The 20292-nt window shown below is 44.5% G+C and overlaps 1 pseudogene; it reads left to right on the top strand.

Annotated features, from left to right (window-relative positions):
- The first annotated feature begins 521 nt into the window (after positions 1-521).
- On the top strand, positions 522-6441 carry LOC109269821 (60S ribosomal protein L7-like; annotated as a pseudogene).
- The last annotated feature ends 13851 nt before the right edge of the window (positions 6442-20292 follow it).

Below are 20292 nucleotides of genomic sequence, written 5' to 3'. Positions count from 1 at the left end.
ACTGATGGAAATAACTCTCGCCCATAGCGGTGAAAGTTGTCCTGAAGATGTACAAAAGATCCCTCTCGGACCTTTCCCAACCACCCCAGGTACAAGCAAGCTTTGCATGTATTAACACATTCATTTCAGCGCCCTTAATTGCCCATATACGTTTCTGCTCTTTGGATTTGCACTTTGAACTGGTTTGTGACACCTTCCTGATGTCTTCATTCATCAGCGGGTTAAATAAAAACTTAAAACCCCATTCGTTTTCGTCTTTGTATAAGAGTTGATTTTATGCGGTAAAATGATGTGCAATATGGTTTATGCAGGTGAAATCCTATTCTCTGGTGTCCATCGGCATCACATGTCCCCCCAAAAGCCTAAGAAACCCAGCGTGCAAGCCCCCATCCTTGGTTACCTTCTGGTCCTAGACTTTTGACACCCAAAAGCCTTCTCTCTTCTTCTGTACCACTAACCCCTTGTCCAAGCAATGCAAGCCAGGGAGGCCTGGCTGCCATCTGGCAGAGGGGATGGTCAGATTAGCAAAAAAAAAAAAAAAAAAAAAAAAGAGCTGGGTGCCAGTGGAGGGAAACAGAAGCATCTCCTAAGCCTTGAAACTCATCTGGCAACCCGGAAAGAAGGAATGATCCTTCTCATCTGACGGAAAGGTCTAGAACGACGCGAAGGGCTTGGTCTGAAGTCACGCTAGAATCCCAGGCCCCAATTGCTATAGTTACTATATTCCACGGGGCGCTGGGGGAGCTGGTGGGGGTCACTGTCTGCTTTGCACCGAAGGAGGAGCCCGGGAGCGGCTGCTGACAGACAGAGCCTCTTGGAGGGCACAGCTGTTCAGGCTGAGCAGGCGTGTGGCTCTGGGAGCCGTCCTTTTTCTCAGTGGGGCCGCGGCAGGAAGTGTCAGGCTGGTTCCCCATTGTACGCATCTATGTAGCTGTGTTGTTGCCGGTGTATTTATTTATTTATTTATTTTATCACAAGTCTGAGCCTTCTGGTAATAGACAAAACATGAGCTTCTGTTTGCCTGCTTTCCTCCGTGTGTGTCATCGGTGTAATCAGGGGACAGGTGGGCGCAGGCGATTAATGGGGTGGGAGGGGACAGGAGGAGAGGGGATCTACTCAAGGTGGTTGGGGGGGGAGTCGGCGTTCATCTGACCCTGAAGCTCAGAGGCACCGTCTCCTCCAGCAAGGCAGCTGCCGCGGTTATCGGTCGGAACAGCCCTTCCCCAGCCTCTCGGTCTCATTTCCAGTCTGGGCATGCTTGAGAAGCCATTACCATATTTATAGAGCTACCTGGCCCCACGGCACACGCATGAGAGGGTTAGAAAGACCTATCTATTTTTCCAGCTGTGCTGCTATCCTCGGCGGCAAGGCTGGCGGCGGGGGGAGTCGGGAGGGCCGGGCCCCAGCATTGGGACAGAAGAGAATTACCCTGCAGAGGCCCGGGCCAGCCTCTGGCCCCCTGCTTGCCTCTTCCAACCGGTCGGGCTGAGCCGGGGTGGCCAGCGTTGGCGCTAGCAAGGCTGAGAAAAGGAGCACGGTGGACCGCAGGCTGGGTGGGGAGAGGATTGCAGGGCCCGAGTGTCAATGTTTGCGGTGCCTTCACCCTGGGCCGGGTCCCTCATTGAAATGCAAAGCTGCCTCCTGTGGAGGGTAGGGGAAGACAGCGGAAGCAGTGCCGAAAAGTGGACAGAGCGCGAATTTACGAGACAAAGAGATCTTATTAGTTGCATAACCTTGGGCGGATTGTCTCATTTCTCTGACCCTCATTTTAGTCATTGGCACTAAGGGGATGATAATGAATTGTTGGGAGGGCTTAATCACCGACATAGTTGGATGTGTCTTAATAAGTGCTCCTTCCTCCTCCTTGACCCGGGCCATTCTGCCTCACGCTTCGGTCTTGGCTCCCATCATTGCATAAGATGCTTTGTTACGGTGGCCAGAAACGCCTGTGTAGACTTATCCACCCCTCACCGCCCCGTCCCCCAGCATGGGTGTGCTCTTGTGTTCTGTCTCTGTCTGTCTGTCTGTCTGTCTGTCTCTCTCTCTCTCACACACACACACACACACACACTTTTCTTCTGATCTTCAACAGTGACACATCTATCTGTTCTCTGTACAAGTCAGTGGGCCTGGCAACCAGGAAAGTGGCTCCGAATCCCAGGAAAAGAAACCGTGGCCTCACCGCATTGGCACCATCTGAGGAGAGTGCTGTTCACAACCTCCTTGTCCTCTTTTTCTTTTGTCCAGAGACCTGATTCCTGAGGAGAACCTTTCGTCTGCTGATTAGAGACGTTAGGCGGGGTGGGGAAGGGGAGAAGCCAGGCTGAGGGGGGCGCTAAATGTGTCCCCGAAAGGAAAGGAATGGTGACGCCTGGAGAGAGTGGTGCAGGGGAGGGTGGGGGGGAGGCAATCGGAAAGGGTAGTGGAGAGGAGGGGCTGGGTGGGACACTGGCGGTACAAGAGGACAACCAGTGCTGGGGAGGGAGGTGGTGAAAGGGACCTGTTAGGGGGTTTTGCTGTGGGGTACGAGGTGCACCTGACCCATCTGTCGCCCCGTAACCAGTAATCTGTATTTCCCATCAGTCCTTTGGGAGCTGGGAGTGCAGTGAGTATAAGGGCGAGTGTGTGTGAACCACAGAGACTTGACCTGTAGAGGTTGGGGTTGAAGATGGGTTATAGGGACGTATGACGAGATCAGTAGAGCCCTAGCCTTTGATAGCTGATCTGGATGGACTTTGGTGGTATGACGTTGTGCCCAGCACCCACGAGCAGAGGAACTAAAGAAATACCCATTTCTTCTGCCTACAGCTCACAAAAATGGTGTCTCTGATGCACTATGATATTATTTTTCCTAAATGCTTACTTATTCTTGAGAGAGAGAGAGAGAGAGAGTGAGAGAGGGGTGCAGGAGAGAGGGGGACAGAGGATGCCAAAGCGGGCTCTGTGCTGAGAGCAGAGAGCCCGATGCAGGGACTCAAACTCACAAACCACGAGACCACGACCTGAGCCAGAGTCGGAACCTATCAGACTGAGCCACCCAGGCACCCCTATAATTTTTTTTTTTAACAGAATATATATTTCAGGTGGTAAACTGAGAAGAGGTTGGAAACGCTCTTTTTGCTTCAGGAGCTCCAAATCAGAAATAACTCCACCTCTTGGCAGGAGGCGCTGTGGGAGACCTGGGCTTGGAGGATCCCTCTAATTGCGGGGAACCCACTTCCATCCACCCCCATAATACGCATATGAGGCAGTGATGCCTCGTTTAGGCAAATATATTTGCTTTCTCTGACTCTATCAAATTCTCCCTCCGCCGTGAAGGATGCCAAGCCCTCACCAAGCTTTGCTTCTCTGAGCAGCAACAGAACGGACGGCTGTTTGTACAACTCACTCGATTCCCTGGGGTCTGACACCCTTTTGTGTCCCTCCGGGCCCTGGCTTCAGTTTGACTTCCCAGCCTCATGCCCAATGACTACACTGTGCGGAGGTGAGAATTCTCCCTCTAATTAACACTCCCCCAAGAAGAAGTCTTCCTTATATCTTTGTCTTTACACAGATCCTCATCCTAGTTTATTTGGAATAATGAATTGGTGTTTGAGGAAGACACATTTGTCTAAAATAACCTCAAACAGGGGCACCTGGATGGCTCAGTCGGTTAAACCTCCGGCTCTTGATTTCGGCTCCGGTCGTGATCTCGCGGTTGGTGAACTCAAGCCCCGCATCGGGCCCTGCGCTGACAGCACGGAGCCTGCTTGGGGTTCTGTCTCCCTCTCTGTCCCCTCCACCACTCGCTCTCTCTCTCTTTGAAAATACATAAAAATAAGCTTCGAAAAATAAAAATAAAACAACCCCAAATAACATTAGCGGGGCTTGTTGCTAGAAGTTTATGGAGGTCATGTGACAGAATAACAAATGAGGCAAAGACCTTTCACGTAGATTCGGGGATTGTGCATGGGGATGTGGCAGTTGCGCACGCTGGATGTCACTGTAAGCGGGTTATGTTGGGGATCACTCCAGAAGGCAATATGACAAACTCTGGGAAGATGGCATTGATGATACAGGTTTTGCAGCTCCCTCAACCCTCCATTAACAACAGTGCCAGGATATCAAAACCAAACCCACAGACATCTATTTCTTTTAATGAGCTATCAAGGTAGCCTCCAAACCTCAAATTAGGAGCAGAAGTGAACCACACATCATCACTTTGGGATCTGCGTGGTATCAGAACCTGCAAAGGAAGAGACAAGGAGATGCGACAGATTCGCCGATGGCCCTACAAGCAGGAAAGGGGCCGCATCTCCACCGGAGAGTCGGTAGAAGGCAGGCAGAAGGACTTTAACTGCTGGTTGTGTGTTCGTTCCCGTGTGCTGCAAACTGCAGGAGTCCCCCCGAGGGTCTGAAAGGGCCGGAATAGTCTGAGCTCTATGAGCCCCAAATCCCGCATGGACTAGAAATTGCTAGAAACAGGATCCAAGCTGAGCTAGATAGAGATGCCAGGGCAAAAGCCAAAGAAGACCAGACAGAAGTGGGGGAGATGTGAGGAGCTCTCAGAAAGTATAGGTCATACTGGGACACACACACACACACACACACACACACACAAAGAGTGCTAGGGGCGACTCTTGGTTTCGGCTCAGGTCATGACCTCACCATTCATGAGTGCAAGCCCCCTGTTAGGCTCTGCGCTGACAGGGCAGAGCCTGCTTGGGATTCTCTCTCTCTCCCTCTCTCTCTTCCCCTCCCCCGCTCATACTCTCTTGCTTTTGAAATAAATAAATAAACTTAAAAAAAGAAAAAAGAGTGCTATAGAACCACAAAGCTAGCAAATCTGTCCTGACCCACTTACTTCTCCTGGAAGTTAAGGAAAACTAATTTCACATAAGAATAGGCAACAGGAAAGGATCAAATTTGAGTCCCATACAAATTTATCAGTGAAGAAAAAGGAGAGTCGAGAGGACAATTGTATCTCCATTGACAGTCTATTGGCAATGGGAGTGCACCATAGAAACACTCCAGGCAGATGAAAACGGTGGGCTAAAATTTCAAAATGTGCTAAAAGAAATGAAGGTAATAATGGGGAAATGAAAGAAAACCTAAGTCTATAACAGAAACACTTAGTGGTAAAGTTATAGGACTCTGGAAGAATTAGAAAGAAACATTTGTTTTAAAAACCTCATTTCAGAAATCAATATTAAACTGGAAAGAGCACAGGAGTGGATAAATACAACCGGAAATAGCCTAAAAAAATAAAGGTTAAAAGGAGTAAAATTTTAAACATCAAAACAAATGAGGGAAGAGATTAAAAAAAAGATTTGAGAAAACGTGATAGAAATTGAAAACAGGTAAAGAGCCAAAATACATGTGTATAATACAGAAGAGTTCACAAAAGAAGAAAGCAAAGAAATGGAAGAGAAATCGTTAAACAAACAAACAAAGAAAGAAACAAAACACAGCTCTTCCGGCCAGAACTTTGGAGGATGCAGAGAACACAAAAAAGAAGGTTGCTTCTGTGCCAGAAAATCCTTAAGAAAAAGCAAAGCAGAGGCACCTGGGTGGCTCAGTCGGTTAAGCGTCCGACTTTGGCTCAGGTCTTGATCTCGTGGTTCGTGGATTTGAGCCCCGCGTTGGGCTCTGTGCTGATGGTTTGGAGCCTGGACCCTGCTTTGGATTCTGTGTCTCCCTCTCCCGAGGCCCCTCTCCCGCTTGTGCTCTGTCTCTCCCTCTCTCTCAAAAATGAATAAACATTAAAAAAAAATCTTTAAAGAGAAAGCAAAGGAATTTTTGCCGTGTTGAAGATGAAGCATCTGAGAAAGAAGTTTGCCTGGAAGATGCCTCCAAAGGCAAGGAGGAAGCTTATCTACAAAATGCTCAGCATCCCCACAGGAATATAGGCAGCTGTGCAGAACTGAGCAGGGTGGGACGGGTAGGATGGCAAGAAAGGCCAGCAACTTATCTGCACCTGCAGAACCCAAACTGGCATTCGTCATCAGGATCAGAGGTATCAATGGTGCAAGCCCAAGTTTGGAAAGGTGTTGCAGTTCCTTTGTCTTTGCCAGAACTTCAGCGGCACCCTTGTTAAACCCAACAAGGCTTTGGTTAACATGTTAAGGACTGTGGAACCCCATATAGCCTAGGGGTACCCAAACCTGAAGTTGGTAGATGACTTGATCTACGAGTGTGGTTATGGCAAAACCAACAAGAAGCGAATTGCCGTGGCAGATAGCACATAGATCGCTAGATCTCTCGGCAAAGACGGCATCATCTGCGTGGAGGATCTGATTCACGAGATCCGTGGCAAAACGCTTCACAGAGGCAAACAACTTCTTATGGCCCCTCAGATTATCTTCTCCATGAGGGGGAAGGAAGAAAAAGACCACCCCCATTTGGAGATGCTGGCAACAGGGAAGAAACCAGATCAATAGGCTTATTAGAAGGATGAACTAAGGTATCTGCCATGATTATTATTTTTGTAATCTGGTCAGTTAATAAACACATACTTTCAAACTGAAAAAAAAAATCCAGTACAAAGCACCTTTCCTAAAAAACAGGATCTGAAAGCACATGGTAGAGAAGAACACCAGATACTCAAGAAAAAGTACCCAGAATGACTCCTACCAACACATGCTGAAAAGTACGTTGAGCTCCCAGGCAAAAGGACTAAGTCACTTAAAAAGGAAAGAAAATTGGATGGCTATCAGATTTCTTGACAGCAACATCTTATATCAGGAGACAATGGAATGACATATTTAAGATACTCAGGGAAAGAAAATATGAACCATATATTATTAATCCAGCTGAACTTACTTTCAAGTATAAAGAGGGCAGACAAACTGCTATCAATAAGCAAGAACTCAGGAAATATTGTTCCCAGGAGCCTTTCCTGAGTAAACTACCAAAGAGTGAAATTGACTGGAGAGACATTGACATAAGGCCTGGTGGTGAGCATTAAATATATAGCTACCTGTAGAACAAAGTATAAATGATGCTTATAAGAGAGAAGGTATAAGCCATGACAACCTCATGCTTGAAATTGTAGAAACACGGCATCGACTTTTAAAAAGGGGGAAAGCAAATAAAAAGTAAATTAAGCTTATGATTGCTTTATAGTTCTTACCTAGGAATAAAAGGATATTGTTTCAAATCAATTCCTGGGATAGAGGTGGTGAAGAAGAGATTACTAGCAAATTTCAATATTATCCGTAGTAGCAAACCGGTTGTCAATTGCCATATATATGAAAGTATTGACATAAAGGAAGCGATTTGAGCAAACTTTCTTAAGTATTTCATCCTTTAAAAAAAATTATTCAAGTACACCTTCAGCTCCTTTCTCTCTCTCTTCTTCTTCTGGAATTCTTATGATACAGGTATTCTTTCATTTGATTGCATCACTTAGTTCTCTAATTCTCCCCTCATACTCCTGGATTTTTCTCTCTCTCTTTTTCTCAGCTTCTGCTTTTTCCATATTTTTGTCTTCTAATTCACCTATTCTCTCCTCTGTCTCTTCAAACTTTTTAGCTCCTCATGACAATTTCTTAGTCACTTTATCTCTGTAGCAATAGATTCTCTGCTGTCCTCTATGCTGTTTTCAAGCCCAGCGACTAATTTTATGACTATTATTCTAAATTCTTGTTCTGTTACATTGTTTAAATCATTTTTGATCAATTCATTAGCTGTCATCAACTGATGAATGGATAAAGAAATTGTGGATTATATGCACAATGGAATACTACTTGGCAATGAGAAAGAATGAAATCTGGCCTTTTGTAGCAACGTGGATGGAACTGGAGAGTTATGCTAAGTGAAATAAGTCATACAGAGAAAGACAGATACCCTATGTTTTCACTCTTATGTGGATCCTGAGAAGCTGAACAGAAGACCATGGGGGGAGGGGCAGGAAAAAAAAAAGTTAGAGAGGGAGGGAGCCAAACCATAAGAGACTCTTAAAAACTGAGAATAAACTGAGGGTTGATGGGGGGTGGGAGGAAGGGGCGGATGGGCGATGGGCATTGAGGAGGGCACCTGTTGGGATGAGCGCTGGGTGTTGTAGGGAAACCAATTTGACAATAAATTTCATATTAAAAAAAATAAATCAAATCTACCAAAATAAATAAATAAATAAATAAATAAATAAATAAATTTTAAAATGTAGAAATAAATAACATAGACCAAATTATGAAAGACTATTTGTATAAAAGATAGTACACTTATAAACACAACATAAAACATGACAGAGTAAAAAGAAAATATAACAATCATATCTAGAGGTGTCATGGACGGGGCATCTGGGTGGCTCAGTTGGCTGAGCGTCGGAGTTCAGCTCAGGTCATGATCTCGTGGTTCCTGAGTTCAAACTCCACATCAGTCTCATTGCTGTCAGTGCAGAACCTGCTTCAGACCCACCCCCCACCCCCTCTCTGCCCCTTTCCTGCTTGTGCTTTCTCAAAAATAAATTTAAAAAAGTCATTTATAAAAAGATACAAGAGTAGGGGAATAATGAAATGGAAAACTTAAACCAATTAAGTCCAAAAGTTGGTACTTAAAAAACATATATCAGCAAAGTAAGCTATTTGCATGCCTAACCAAGAAATTGGTGGAAGAAAGCATACATACGTAAAATTAGAAATAACAAGGGGGGGGCACTTGGGTGCTCTGTCGGTTCAGGTCATGATCTCATGGTTTGTGAGTTTGAGGCCCGCATGAGGTTGTCTGCTGTCAGTGCAGAGCCTGCTTTGGTTTCTCTGTCTCCCCCTCTCTCTGGCCCTCCCCTCTCTCTCTCTCTTTCTCTCTCTCTCTCTCAAAAATTAACATTTAAAAAAAAAGAAATAAGGGGGGGATAACTATTAAAAGAAAAAAAATCTCAAGGGACTACTTTGTAATTTATACAGAATATACCTGAAATTCAAATGAAATTGACACTTTTTAAGGAAAACTACAACTTACCAAAATTCAGAAAGTTGCAAACAAACCAATTGTCTTAGGAAAACTTAGTGAAAGTCGTTACAAAGCTCCTCATACAAAATCACTAAGATGGGTACTTTCATGTTTGAATTCTGCCAAATCCTGCAAATGAGATAATGTCAATGCTCCTTAAATTATTGCGAAGTATGAAAACATAAGGTACTCTTCCAAATTCATTTTATAAGATGAGCATCATGTTTGTTCCAGAATCTAGCAAAGTTTGCCCCCCAAAATAAAAGTACAAATCAATGTTACTTGTGATATCAATGTAAAAAATTAACACCGGAATATTAAAAAGACATATATTACCACCAAGTGGGTTTTATTTCGAGAACACAAGTGTGGCTCAATATTAAGAAATCTATTAGTATTATCCATCATATTAATAGAACGAAAGAGAAAAATCATATGACGTGTTTATAGATGGATGAGCCATTTAACAAAATTCAACACCTTACACATGTTGAATCCACTCAATGAAATAGGAAATATCAGAGGGTATTTTCTTAGTCTCTGCCAACATTTGCATTCATTATCCAAATGAATCCTAATGACAATCTTAAAAGGTAGGTAATATTTCCATTTGCTTATAAGAAAATTACTGCTTTGAGAGAGAAAATAAGTGATCTAAGGACACATGTCATTAATATGTGGAAAAGCAGGTATTTGAATTTACCATCACCTGACTCCAAATCTTATGAGCGTCTCTTACCTACATTATTGTTCCTTTTACTGGCTCTTCAGAGTTGTCCTTGATCACCACAGATCTCAGATTCTACTTCGGGTTGCTTCTACCTTTTAGAAACTGTGAATTTTGCTTCCATCACGCAGTCCTTTATGCCTAATGTAAAATTTAACCCCTTCAGAATTACCAAGCACCAGAGTTAGCATGATGAAAATGATTATCCCTAACATTTGAGAATGTGCTATATTTTACAAGGGAATTGTGGGAGGCCAAGGCTGGGAGGAGTCACATCAGCTGGTACCCTGTTCTCAGCGTTCTACTCATTTTCTAGGCTCTTCTTTCCTCCCTCCTTCTTTCTCCCTTCCCTTCTCCACTCCTTTTGGTCATCCTGAGAGCCCCAAATTCATCTTCCTAGATGACCAAGGATAGCACGCTGCTCTCCTCCTTATGTCTCCATGCCCTCCTTATAAAGCTGACACACAAAAATTCATACTTGTTGGGGCACCTGGGTGGCTCAGTCGGTTGAGCATCTGACTTCGGCTCAGGTCATGATCTCACGGTCCGTGTGTTCGAGCCCCACGTCGGGCTCTGTGCTGACAGCTCAGAGCCTGGAGTCTGCTTCGGATTCTGTGTCTCCCTCTCTTTGCCCCTCCCCTGCTCAGGCTCTGTCTCTCTCAAAAATAAATAACCATTTTTAAAAAATTTGTTTTTAAAATCATACTTGTTTTCTCCGAAAAGATCATCCTCTCTTTAGTGCCTTCTATTAAGGTTATAGATATTATCTCCTCATTGTTATACTTATAAGATGCAAGGCCCTGAATGGGCCACAGAGGCAAATAGGACACTAGGTCTGGGAAACATACCATCAGAGATAAAACTTGTTGATAGGGATGTGCTATAGAAAACAGTTCGGCGGTTTCCCCAAAGGCTAAATGCATAATTGCCAAATGACCTAGCAATTCTAGGCCACACAGAAACTTCCTTGTAAATGAATGTTTATAGAAACCGTATCATAATAACCCAAAGCTGGAAATGACTCAAATTCTCATCAACAGGTGAATGGTTAAAAAAATAAAAAAAAAAGTATACCCATATGGTGGAATATTACTTAGCTATAAAAAAAGAACAAAACACGGATACGTGTTACAATGTAGAGGAGTCTTGAAAAAATTGCCTGCAAGAAGCCAGACACAAAAGGTCACCTATTACATGGTTTCTTTGTTATGATGTATCCACAATGGGGCAAATCCAAAGACGGAAAGCAGTTGAGATGTTGGCAGGTAATGGGCAAAAGAAGAAAGAATGATCACTTAATGGGTGATGGGGTATTTTTGGGGAATGATGAAAAAACAACTTTAATGTTTATTTATTTTTGAGACAGAGAGAGACAGAGAGTGAGCAGGGAAGGGGCAGAGAGAGAGGAGACAGAATTCGAAGCTGGCTCCAGGCTCTGAGCTGTCAGCACAGAGCCTGATGTAGGGCTTGAACTCGTGAACTGCGAGAGCCAAAGTCAGACACTTAACTGACTGAGCCACGCAGCACCCTGGGATAATGAAAACTTTCTAAAACTACAGGGAGCTGCTTCTTGCACCACACTGTGAATTTTCTCAATACCACTGTGTCGCACACTTTAAAATGGTCGATGGCATGGTATGAGAATTTTACCTCAATAAAAATCAATACACAAAACAAACAAACAAACAAATAGCCAGTGGTCAATAGTGTAAGTGCCATTACTTGGGGATCAGTGGGAGAAAAAAATCAAACCTTAGGGATCTCAGGCTGGATGTCCTTGAAAGGTGAGCCCGGGGGGATAGCTTGAGGCTCCCAGATCTCATTACACTTCCATTCAGCTGGTGGAATCTGGATTAGGACTCATCTCTCTGGCTGATACTGAGGAAGGCAGGTGGCTAAAGGGTTTGAAGGCCCAGTGACATTCAATCAGGCGTCCAACCAGCTATGCTGGGTCAAGAAGAAACAAATGGTGCTGTCACCTCCCCTATTCCACTGTGCAGAGTATCTTGACTATAATCAGCTGCATAGGAATATCCAAGTATAGTCTCCTTAGAAAGTCCTTCACTCTTAAAATCACAGGGACCCCTAAATGCCACCATCGAGATCTCTGGTTTTAATAGACCTGCTTGACCTGAAACTTGGACGGAGGTTATCAATTATTATTATTATTAAAGTTTATGCATTTATTTTGAGAGAGAGAGAGAGGCAGAGAGAGAAAGAGAGAGATCATCTCAAGTAGATGTGGGGCTCCATCCCATGAACTGTGAGATCATGACCTGAGCCAAAATCAAGAGTCTGACGCTCAACCCACCGAGCCACCCAGACGCCTCTATTATTATTATTTTGGTCAAGATTCAGAGGTAATCTTTCTTACCGTAAAATTTTCACTGAAAACATTCATTACATTTAAATGTGTGTTTGCAGGGGCGCCTGGGTGGCTCAGTCGGTTAAGCGGCCGACTTCGGCTCAGGTCATGATCTCACGGTCCGTGAGTTCGAGCCCCACATTGGGCTCTGTGCTGACAGCTCAGAGACTGGAGCCTGCTTCAGATTCTGTGTCTCCCTCTCTCTCTGACCCTCCCTCGTTCATGCTCTCTCTCTGTCTCAAAAATAAATAAACATTAAAAAAAATTTATAAATGTGTGTTTGCAGAGGAATATCAAGGTCCTCAATATTTGTATTTTTGTACTTTTATCAGTGTTAAACTTACTCCCTTTTATCAGTTTTTTTTAAGTTTATTTATTTTGATAGAGAGCTCGCGTGCAAGTGGGTGAGAGAGAGAGAGAGAGAGAGAGAGAGAGAGAGAATCCCAGGCAGGCTCCACACTGTCAGCACAGAGCCCAACCCCAACATAGGGCTCGAATTCACCAACTGTGAGATCATGACCAGAGCTGAAATCAAGAGACATTTAACCAACTGAACCACCCAGGGGCCCCTCTTTTGTCAGTTTTTAAAGCATATTCATGTCACTTGTCGGGTATTAGACACCAAGAAAGGCACTGGCCAAGGCAGGAGACAAGATGTACGTGTTTCTTCCTTTCACAGCCATTACAGTCCCGAAGGGAATTTGGAATTACGCACACACTTCCAGGCACTAGGAATTCTATGAAAAGGGAAACCTGACAAGCCATGGGGGCACCTGAGTGGGAGCCTACTCTAGCCTGGGGGGATCAGGAAATCTGGGGCGACTCTTCCAAGGAGGTGATGTCTTAGATACGTTATGCAGGGTAAAGTAGAGGTTGATCACATGGAGAAGACCTGGAAGAATGTACAGGAAGCAGGGACACCCTTGCCGGTAAGCATGACAAGTGTTATCATTGCCACTGAGGAAACCGAGGCTCGGAGAGGTGGTGGTCTATTCACGATCACATTGGTACAGTGATACAGTTCAACAGAAACCTCAAAAAGCTTTATGACAGTCTTCCAAGCAAACAGATGATGAAATAAGACTTAATTACATTTGCGCTAGATTTGCAAACATGTCCTGGCCGACTCAGCTGTTATGGTTATGATGTCAACAGCGGGACAGTCGGGTCCAGCACACCATCCGGGGCTAAATCCAGTCAACGAATCTACCAAGATTTTGATCGAAATCCCTCTGACCTTCATTAGTTTCGGCTCTCTCTATCCATCGGTCATTCAGTCCATTAGTAAAAGCCAATTTAATCTTCCAAAAATGAAATATTTCTGCATTGACCCCTAGGAGGCCACAGATGCCCAGGAAATATCTTGCCCATGATCTTATATGTCAGCACATTTCCTTCCCTTTAATGGCCATCAATCCAAGGAGGGCCTCCACATTGGAAAGTTAGTTGATAGGGGAGAGAAATTAATGGTGCAGGAGCTCACCAAGAATGAGAAAGGCCCATGGTTCAAATGTCGTCCAGAATCCGTGCTCAGTGTCTTAAAAAAAAAAAAAAAAAAGAAACAGCAACTTGGAAGAAAGGGTGGACTCAGTGGCTGTATTTCTAGAAATTTCTTCTGACTCTAGGCATTTCTTTCCTACGTGTTAAGATACGTGTTTTATCCTGTGTCCCGTCATCTTAAAATCTTTAAAAATACCAATATATGATGAAGAATGACCTCACAGGTTAAATGACAAATGGTAGCATTTGTCCTCCAAGGTTCTGTGCGTGAACAAAGATCTTCAATGCCTTCTTCCCCAAAGAGAGAAACACAGAGTTTTAGAAATCAAACAGCTCAAAGTTTCAGTGAATATTTTGGGGAGGAATACTAAGTGAATAAATCATAGGGAGTAGATGTTAGAAACAGGGATACCTGGATTTCAACTCCAGATCTGCCCCTCAGAAACTGTGTGCTCCTGTGAAAAGCTCAGCTCTGCCAGAGAAAGAGAAGAGAACAGGAAGATTGGCAAGAAAGCTGCCCTTTGGGAATTAGAACTTCTTTCAGTGTAGACAGAGATACGGGAGTAACATAGAGACTGGCTGGGGATTAGTCTTGAGAGGGAGGCTGGGGTCAGACTGAGAAATATTGAATATCTTAGGAAGGAATTTGCCCTTGGTCTGGTATAAAATGTGTTTTCATTTAAGATTTTCTAGTGAAGGAGTAGCATGATCAAAGCAGCATTTGACAAAAGGAATGGAAAAGGACACTTACGAAGTCAAGGACAGACTTTTTTTTGACCTGAGAGATCGTTTAGAGGCTCCCGCCCTGGAGAGGGCTCAACCGAGGACGGACAGTGTAAGAGACACTGTCCATATACTTGGGAGTGAGTGTCCATGGAATGTGGAGGGATTGCCTGGGCAAGAGCCCAGACGCTAGTTAGATGCCATTTTGGACAGGGCCGTCTAGATTTTTCAGGAGCTTTTTAGGGATAAAGTAGAATCCTAAGACCACAGTCTTGGCATCAGACTCATGTTTCTTTGAGTCCTGGATCCGCCATTTAATAAATTTGTGAAGTTAGCTGTGTCTCCCCCTGAGAGTCTCAGTTTTTTCATCTGTAAAACAGGAATGACAAGACTAGTAACTTCATAGGATTACAGTCAAGATTCAGTGAGAAAACGCATAAAATGACATCTTGAAGTCATCAGCATGTAGGAAAATGACCAACAAACATATATAATCATTAATCACATATTATGGAAGACACAGAGGATAGAAAGTAAAATGGATTTGAAGGTGACATTTTCCAGAAGCCAGATTTGTTTAGGCAAAACCAAGGATTTTATCTATCTATCTATCTATCTATAACAAAAGCAGTGTTTCAGTGGCTCCCGTGGGATGACAAAACCAAGGGTCTGAACATCACAAGGTGTTTCCATCTTTGTTTCTGCTTTCTCTTGGTGCAGGTTTTGTCCTCTTGAAAGGCTTTGTCTTCATCACGAGAAGCAGAATCAGAAGTGTTTACAACCAAGCATCTCAGCTTTGTCAACAGAGATGGACTGGCTCCCTGAAGCACCATTTAAGATCCTCCAGGGGAAAAAAAAAATTCTGAGTGACCTAATTTGGCCAGGTCACTACTAGGACAATCAGCTACAGCCAGGGTGGGGGAAAGGGGGATCAAACCTTCATTCTTAGTACATGGTTGGAGTGGGCAAGGAGCATTACAAAAAATAGTCTAGTTGGAGACGTATTGATTTTGCCGAGCTGGCTTTACAAATTCGTATAAGGTCTTTTGAGCCATGGTGGGCACACTTTCTTTGTCTACCCTTTCTTTGCTGGCGTAGGAACTGGGAAAGGTGCGTACCCCTCCCCCCACCCCTCCCTCTTCCCTTCTCTCCATGCTCCCCTAGCAGGCTCTGTTGACCAGATACCATCCCAGACACTTGGCTATTGGGGGGCTATGTGGCTGGGTTAGGGTTCAGGCTGTCTTTGCCTGGGCCAGTCACCCTCTACCACTTGAGATTCTGGGCAGAGCTGTGGATGAACACATTTCAAATGCTATCAATATTTTATGAATTTCCATCCACTTACTTTAATGGGGAACTGTAAAAGCATTTAACCATATTACACCCCATCTCTCAGGCACTGCATTATTCCAACAGAGCTGTTTTATTAGAGTCAACCATCAGGGCAGTGGGGATGGCTTTGCCCCCCCCTCCCCCCCCATCGGCATGTGTGTAAGTCTGTTTGTCTGTCTACCAACGTATCTCCAGTCTATGTATATTTATCAAATAAAATCAACCCATAGCAAAGGGAACATCACCTTGGTAATAACGCATGTGCACATATACACACACGTGTGTACACATTTATATGCACACAGTGCAGTGCGCCAAGAAAGGTTTCATCTTCTGGCCCTGCTTGACTGGACTTGGGCTTTCAAAGGACATTTGGTTTTATGGACTCCCCTGGGTTCTTTCCTGGAGCATTTACTCCTTTGTCTTCTGGGAAAAAAATATCTCAGGGAAGCATCTTACCTGAAGTTTAAATGTCTGAAATTAGTGGTTAAGCATCCAGGCGTGAGAGTCAGATGCACATTGGTTCACAGCTCAACCCCACCACTTGCCTTTATGATCTTGGCCAAACCACATGACCTCACGGCGCCCCTCTCTGTAAAAGGGGGATTTCGGCAGCTCCCTTTCAAGGTGCTGAGGGCTAGGTGAGGAAGTGTGGGAAATCGCTCAGGGCAGAGGCTGCATGGTAAGAGGTAGATTTAGAACTTCTAGGCTACAACATGCATTTGTTTCTGGACACAGCTTCTGTCTGTCCCATCTGCCTGAGCACTGCTTCCTTTCCATCACTGTTTATCTACCCCCTCCCCTGCCCGCTTCACACCCCAGCTGGGTCAGGACTTCACCCCATTTCATCTGTCCTGAGAAGCCTTCCTTGGTCCTCCCAGACTGGGTTAGGAACCTTTCTCCCAGCTTCCCATCACCACCCGCTCTCTTTCCATAACGCGGTATTTAGCTCCCTCAGTTATAATTGTTTGTTCCCTCTGGGAGACAAGCTTCTTGTGGTCAGAGTTCAAGCATTATTTCTTAGCACAACTAACGAAGCCCTTGGGATCTGAGCTCTGCCAACCTCATCTCTTGAAAAGCTTCTAACTGGCCCCTCTTCTCTGTCCATTGAGTCTAGCCGCCATTTTGTTCAGCACTCACTCTGTGCCAGACGGGGTTTTAACCACGGTAGGTGCAATCACTAATTTAATCCTACATCAGCCTTATGAGCTAGAAGCCACTGTGATCCTTATTGTGCCAACAAGAACACTGAGGCTAGGATAAGATAGGAAAACCGTACAAGGTCACCAGCTAGTAAGGAATAGAGCCAAGGTTCGAGCTCTGGTGGTCTCATTCTGGAAACTGCACCCACCACCATGCTTATTTATACCCTTCGCTCATTTAGTTATACTCTGTTCTATCCATCACTCCAACAAAACTGACCTCCACACAGTTCCTCTTACCCATGCCATGTTCAATCTCAACTCATTGCCTTTGCACTTGCTACCCTTTCTCCCCGAGATGCCCTCCTGCCTCCTGGATTATCTTCCACTTGTCCCTCAGGAGCCAGAACACCTCCCTCAATGCCCTGTCTGTGTTTGCACCCAATATGATACTTACAGTGTATCATTCTGTTTACTTGACTCTTTGGCCATTGGTCATTGGCTTCCTGGAGTAGGGGCTAGGCCTTTTTTCACGTTCCTGGTGCCTAACACAGTTCCTAGCCCCTAGTGGAAAATTAGCATCTATCTGTTGAAGGCATTCTTCTGACATTCTTGGAAGGACTTTCTCAATGTTGTCATCTCTTTTAATCCTGGCATCCACATAAATTGTATATGTAAATCTCTACCTTTGATGACATGGCGATCTCAATGCATAGTTAACTAATATGGCAGATCAAATGAAATACCTTCTAGATAAAAGTACAAGTAATGTGCGTCTGTCTGAATTGATTAGGGACCAGACAAATGAGTCCTTAGGGCTCTAAAACTAGCTAGCGTCTACAGTGTTTGGGGTAAGGATTTGGTGTCTCACCACTAATTTCTCTGTTATTCTTTGAGGAGGAAACTGTTCACAAGGAAAATGGAAAATGAGAAAACAAAGTACAACCTGTATGCCTAAACATCTGGGCCCATGTATCTCTATCCAAATGCTGAGCATCTTTGAGAAGAGACGCTCGCATACAAGGTTTATGGCAAGAAGTTTAAATATTTCCTACATCATCAGTAGGGTCTGCAGAACAGGCTTTGAGTCCACTCATTCAAAAAGGCTCTTGGACAAGGAGGGTTGCCTGCTAATTCATCCAGAAGAATAGGGATCCATAGTGAAGAGGGGGCATGACCTCAAACTTACTGCATTTTTTTTTTTCATTTTCTGAAGGGTCTGTTGTATCCCTTCTGGCTAAAGTATTGGACACTCTTACTTCTAATATGTGACCTAAAATGCCTAGGAGTGGAGAGCGTGCGCGGGAGCGATGGGGGTGAGATAAAGTTCACGCAAAGACAGACAATGTCAAGCATCGAGTGTCACTGCTAGAAAAATCAAACTCAGACTTTAAGTAGCAGGTCAGAAGACACATAGACTTGGAATAAGATGGTAGTCGATGAGTAATGAAAAGAGGAAGATTGTAGATGTTTGCTACAATGAGGGGTAGAACTTGCTTTGTCAACTTCCTGGCCAGGCTGTCAGGGTCACTGAGAAGTGTAGAGCTCACAAGGGAACACCAGGAGAGGCATGATCTTCTGAGTTAATGGTCAAGGAGGATCTCGGCTGGAGCTAATCTGCTTCTCATTGGCTCCTGTTCTCATCTGTCTCGGCGAGTCTGGGGGCAGTGACTGGTGGGATCGCCCTGCTGCCTTCCCTTCCCCCCCACTGCCTGAGCTCCTCCCTCCTTAGCACAAGAGCAAAGATCATTTCTGACAAAGAAATGAAATCAGCTGCCAAGCCCCATCACATGCCAGTGTTCCTCCCCTCCCCTCTTCCAGCAAAACCTTCCTCCTGAGCAGACAGAAAACATTTCAGCCTCGTGACAGCCCCCTGTCACTCTGATGCCGTGTGTCTCACTTCTGACACGATAACTGAGTGCATGAGACAGACAGCGTTTGTGTGATGCAGGCAGCTTTGTAGTGGAATCACAAGGCTGGGATGAGGGAGGCAGGTCAGGGCTCGGGCATTTGTGAAGCTGGGTCTTTTCCTTTTCTGTACATCTCCTGCCCGACAGGTTGATGCAGCAGCAAGACTTTTATTTCATGCAGAATCCCAGTCCATGGTTCAAGGAACCCCAAACTACAAAACTCTACCTCGATCTGATGGTTTCAGTAAAAACTAGTTCAACTCAACTGAACACACACTTTTACTGAGATCCTGTTTTGTGCCACACAAAGAGGTTAGATGCCAAGGACCACAATGAAGAAGAAGAAGAAGAAGGAGGAGGAAGAGGTGGAGGAGAAGGAGAAAGAGGAGGAGGAGGAGGAGGAGGAGGAGAATAAGAAGAGGAAGGTAGAGGAGGAGACGAAGAAGAAGGGAGGGGGGGTAAGGGAGAGGAGGAGGAGAGAAGAGGAAGCAGAAAATTATAATGGTGGCTATTATAATTGAGGACTATTGAGGACATGCTATGGGCCACGTTCTGTGGTTATTGTTATAGATAAATTTACATTTAGGGGCGCCTGGGTGGCTTGGTCGGTTAAGCGGCCGACTTCGGCTCAGGTCATGATCTCACAGTCTGTGAGTTCGAGCCCCGCGTTGGGCTCTGTGCTGACAGCTCAGAGCCTGGAGCCTGCTTCGGATTCTGTGTCTCCCTCTCTCTCTGCTCCTCCCCTGTTCATGCTCTGTCTCTCTCTGTCTCAAAAAAAATAGATAAATTTACATTTAATCAACCCAGTAACATTATGAGTAAGGTATTAATATCCCTGTTTTGCAAATGAAGAAAGTCAAGCTCAGAGAGGGGAAGTAACTTACTAAGCTCACACCAGCAGTACTCACTGGAGCTCTGATGCAGGTGTCTTTGGTTCCAAAGCTTCTAATGTTCACCTTTATGTTATATTGTCACCAATAAGTCCTATGTAGTCAGCTACAAAGGATATACAGGTAAAGTGTTGTTGTAACTGAAAGGAGGAAGCATGCCATATGGCATTTATAGGTTTTAGAGTAAGACAGATCTGCATTTGAACTCTTTCCCCATTTCTTTTTTTTTAATCTTTATTAATGTTTATTTATTTTTGAGAGACACAAAGAGACAGAGCGTGAGCAGGGGAGGGGCAGAGAGAGAGAGGGAGACACAGAATCCGAAACAGGCTTCAGGCTCTGAGCCATCAGCACAGAGCCCGACGTGGGGCTCGAACCCACGAACTGCGAGATCATGACCTGAGCCGAAGTCAAACGCTTAACCAACTGAGCCACCCAGGCGCCCCTCTTTCTCCATTTCTTAATAGCTTGTGACACTATTAACCTGTCTAGACCTCAGTGTCCTCATCTGTAACATGTAATAATAGCATCTATGTTATAGAATTATGGTGAGGGTTGAATAAGGGAACATATGTAAAGTCTACATAGTTAACAAGTACTGAATCGTCCTTTGTACAAAGCCTTTGGATGCAACCCCATTTGATCCAGAAAACAACCTTGGGCAAGATACTACTAATGTTACTCTTATTATGCTCTCTTTACAAGTGTTAAAAATGAGGCATAAGTAGTTTGTCTAATCAACGAATAGTGACGTGGGACTGGAATTCAGTAAGTC

This window comes from Panthera pardus, unplaced genomic scaffold (genome assembly GCF_024362965.1).
Source record: "Panthera pardus isolate Hobbes unplaced genomic scaffold, ASM2436296v1 HiC_scaffold_20, whole genome shotgun sequence".
Classification (NCBI taxonomy): Eukaryota; Metazoa; Chordata; class Mammalia; order Carnivora; family Felidae; genus Panthera; species Panthera pardus.
Note: the sequence above shows the minus strand (reverse complement) of the source record. Positions and strands in the feature narration are given on the sequence as shown.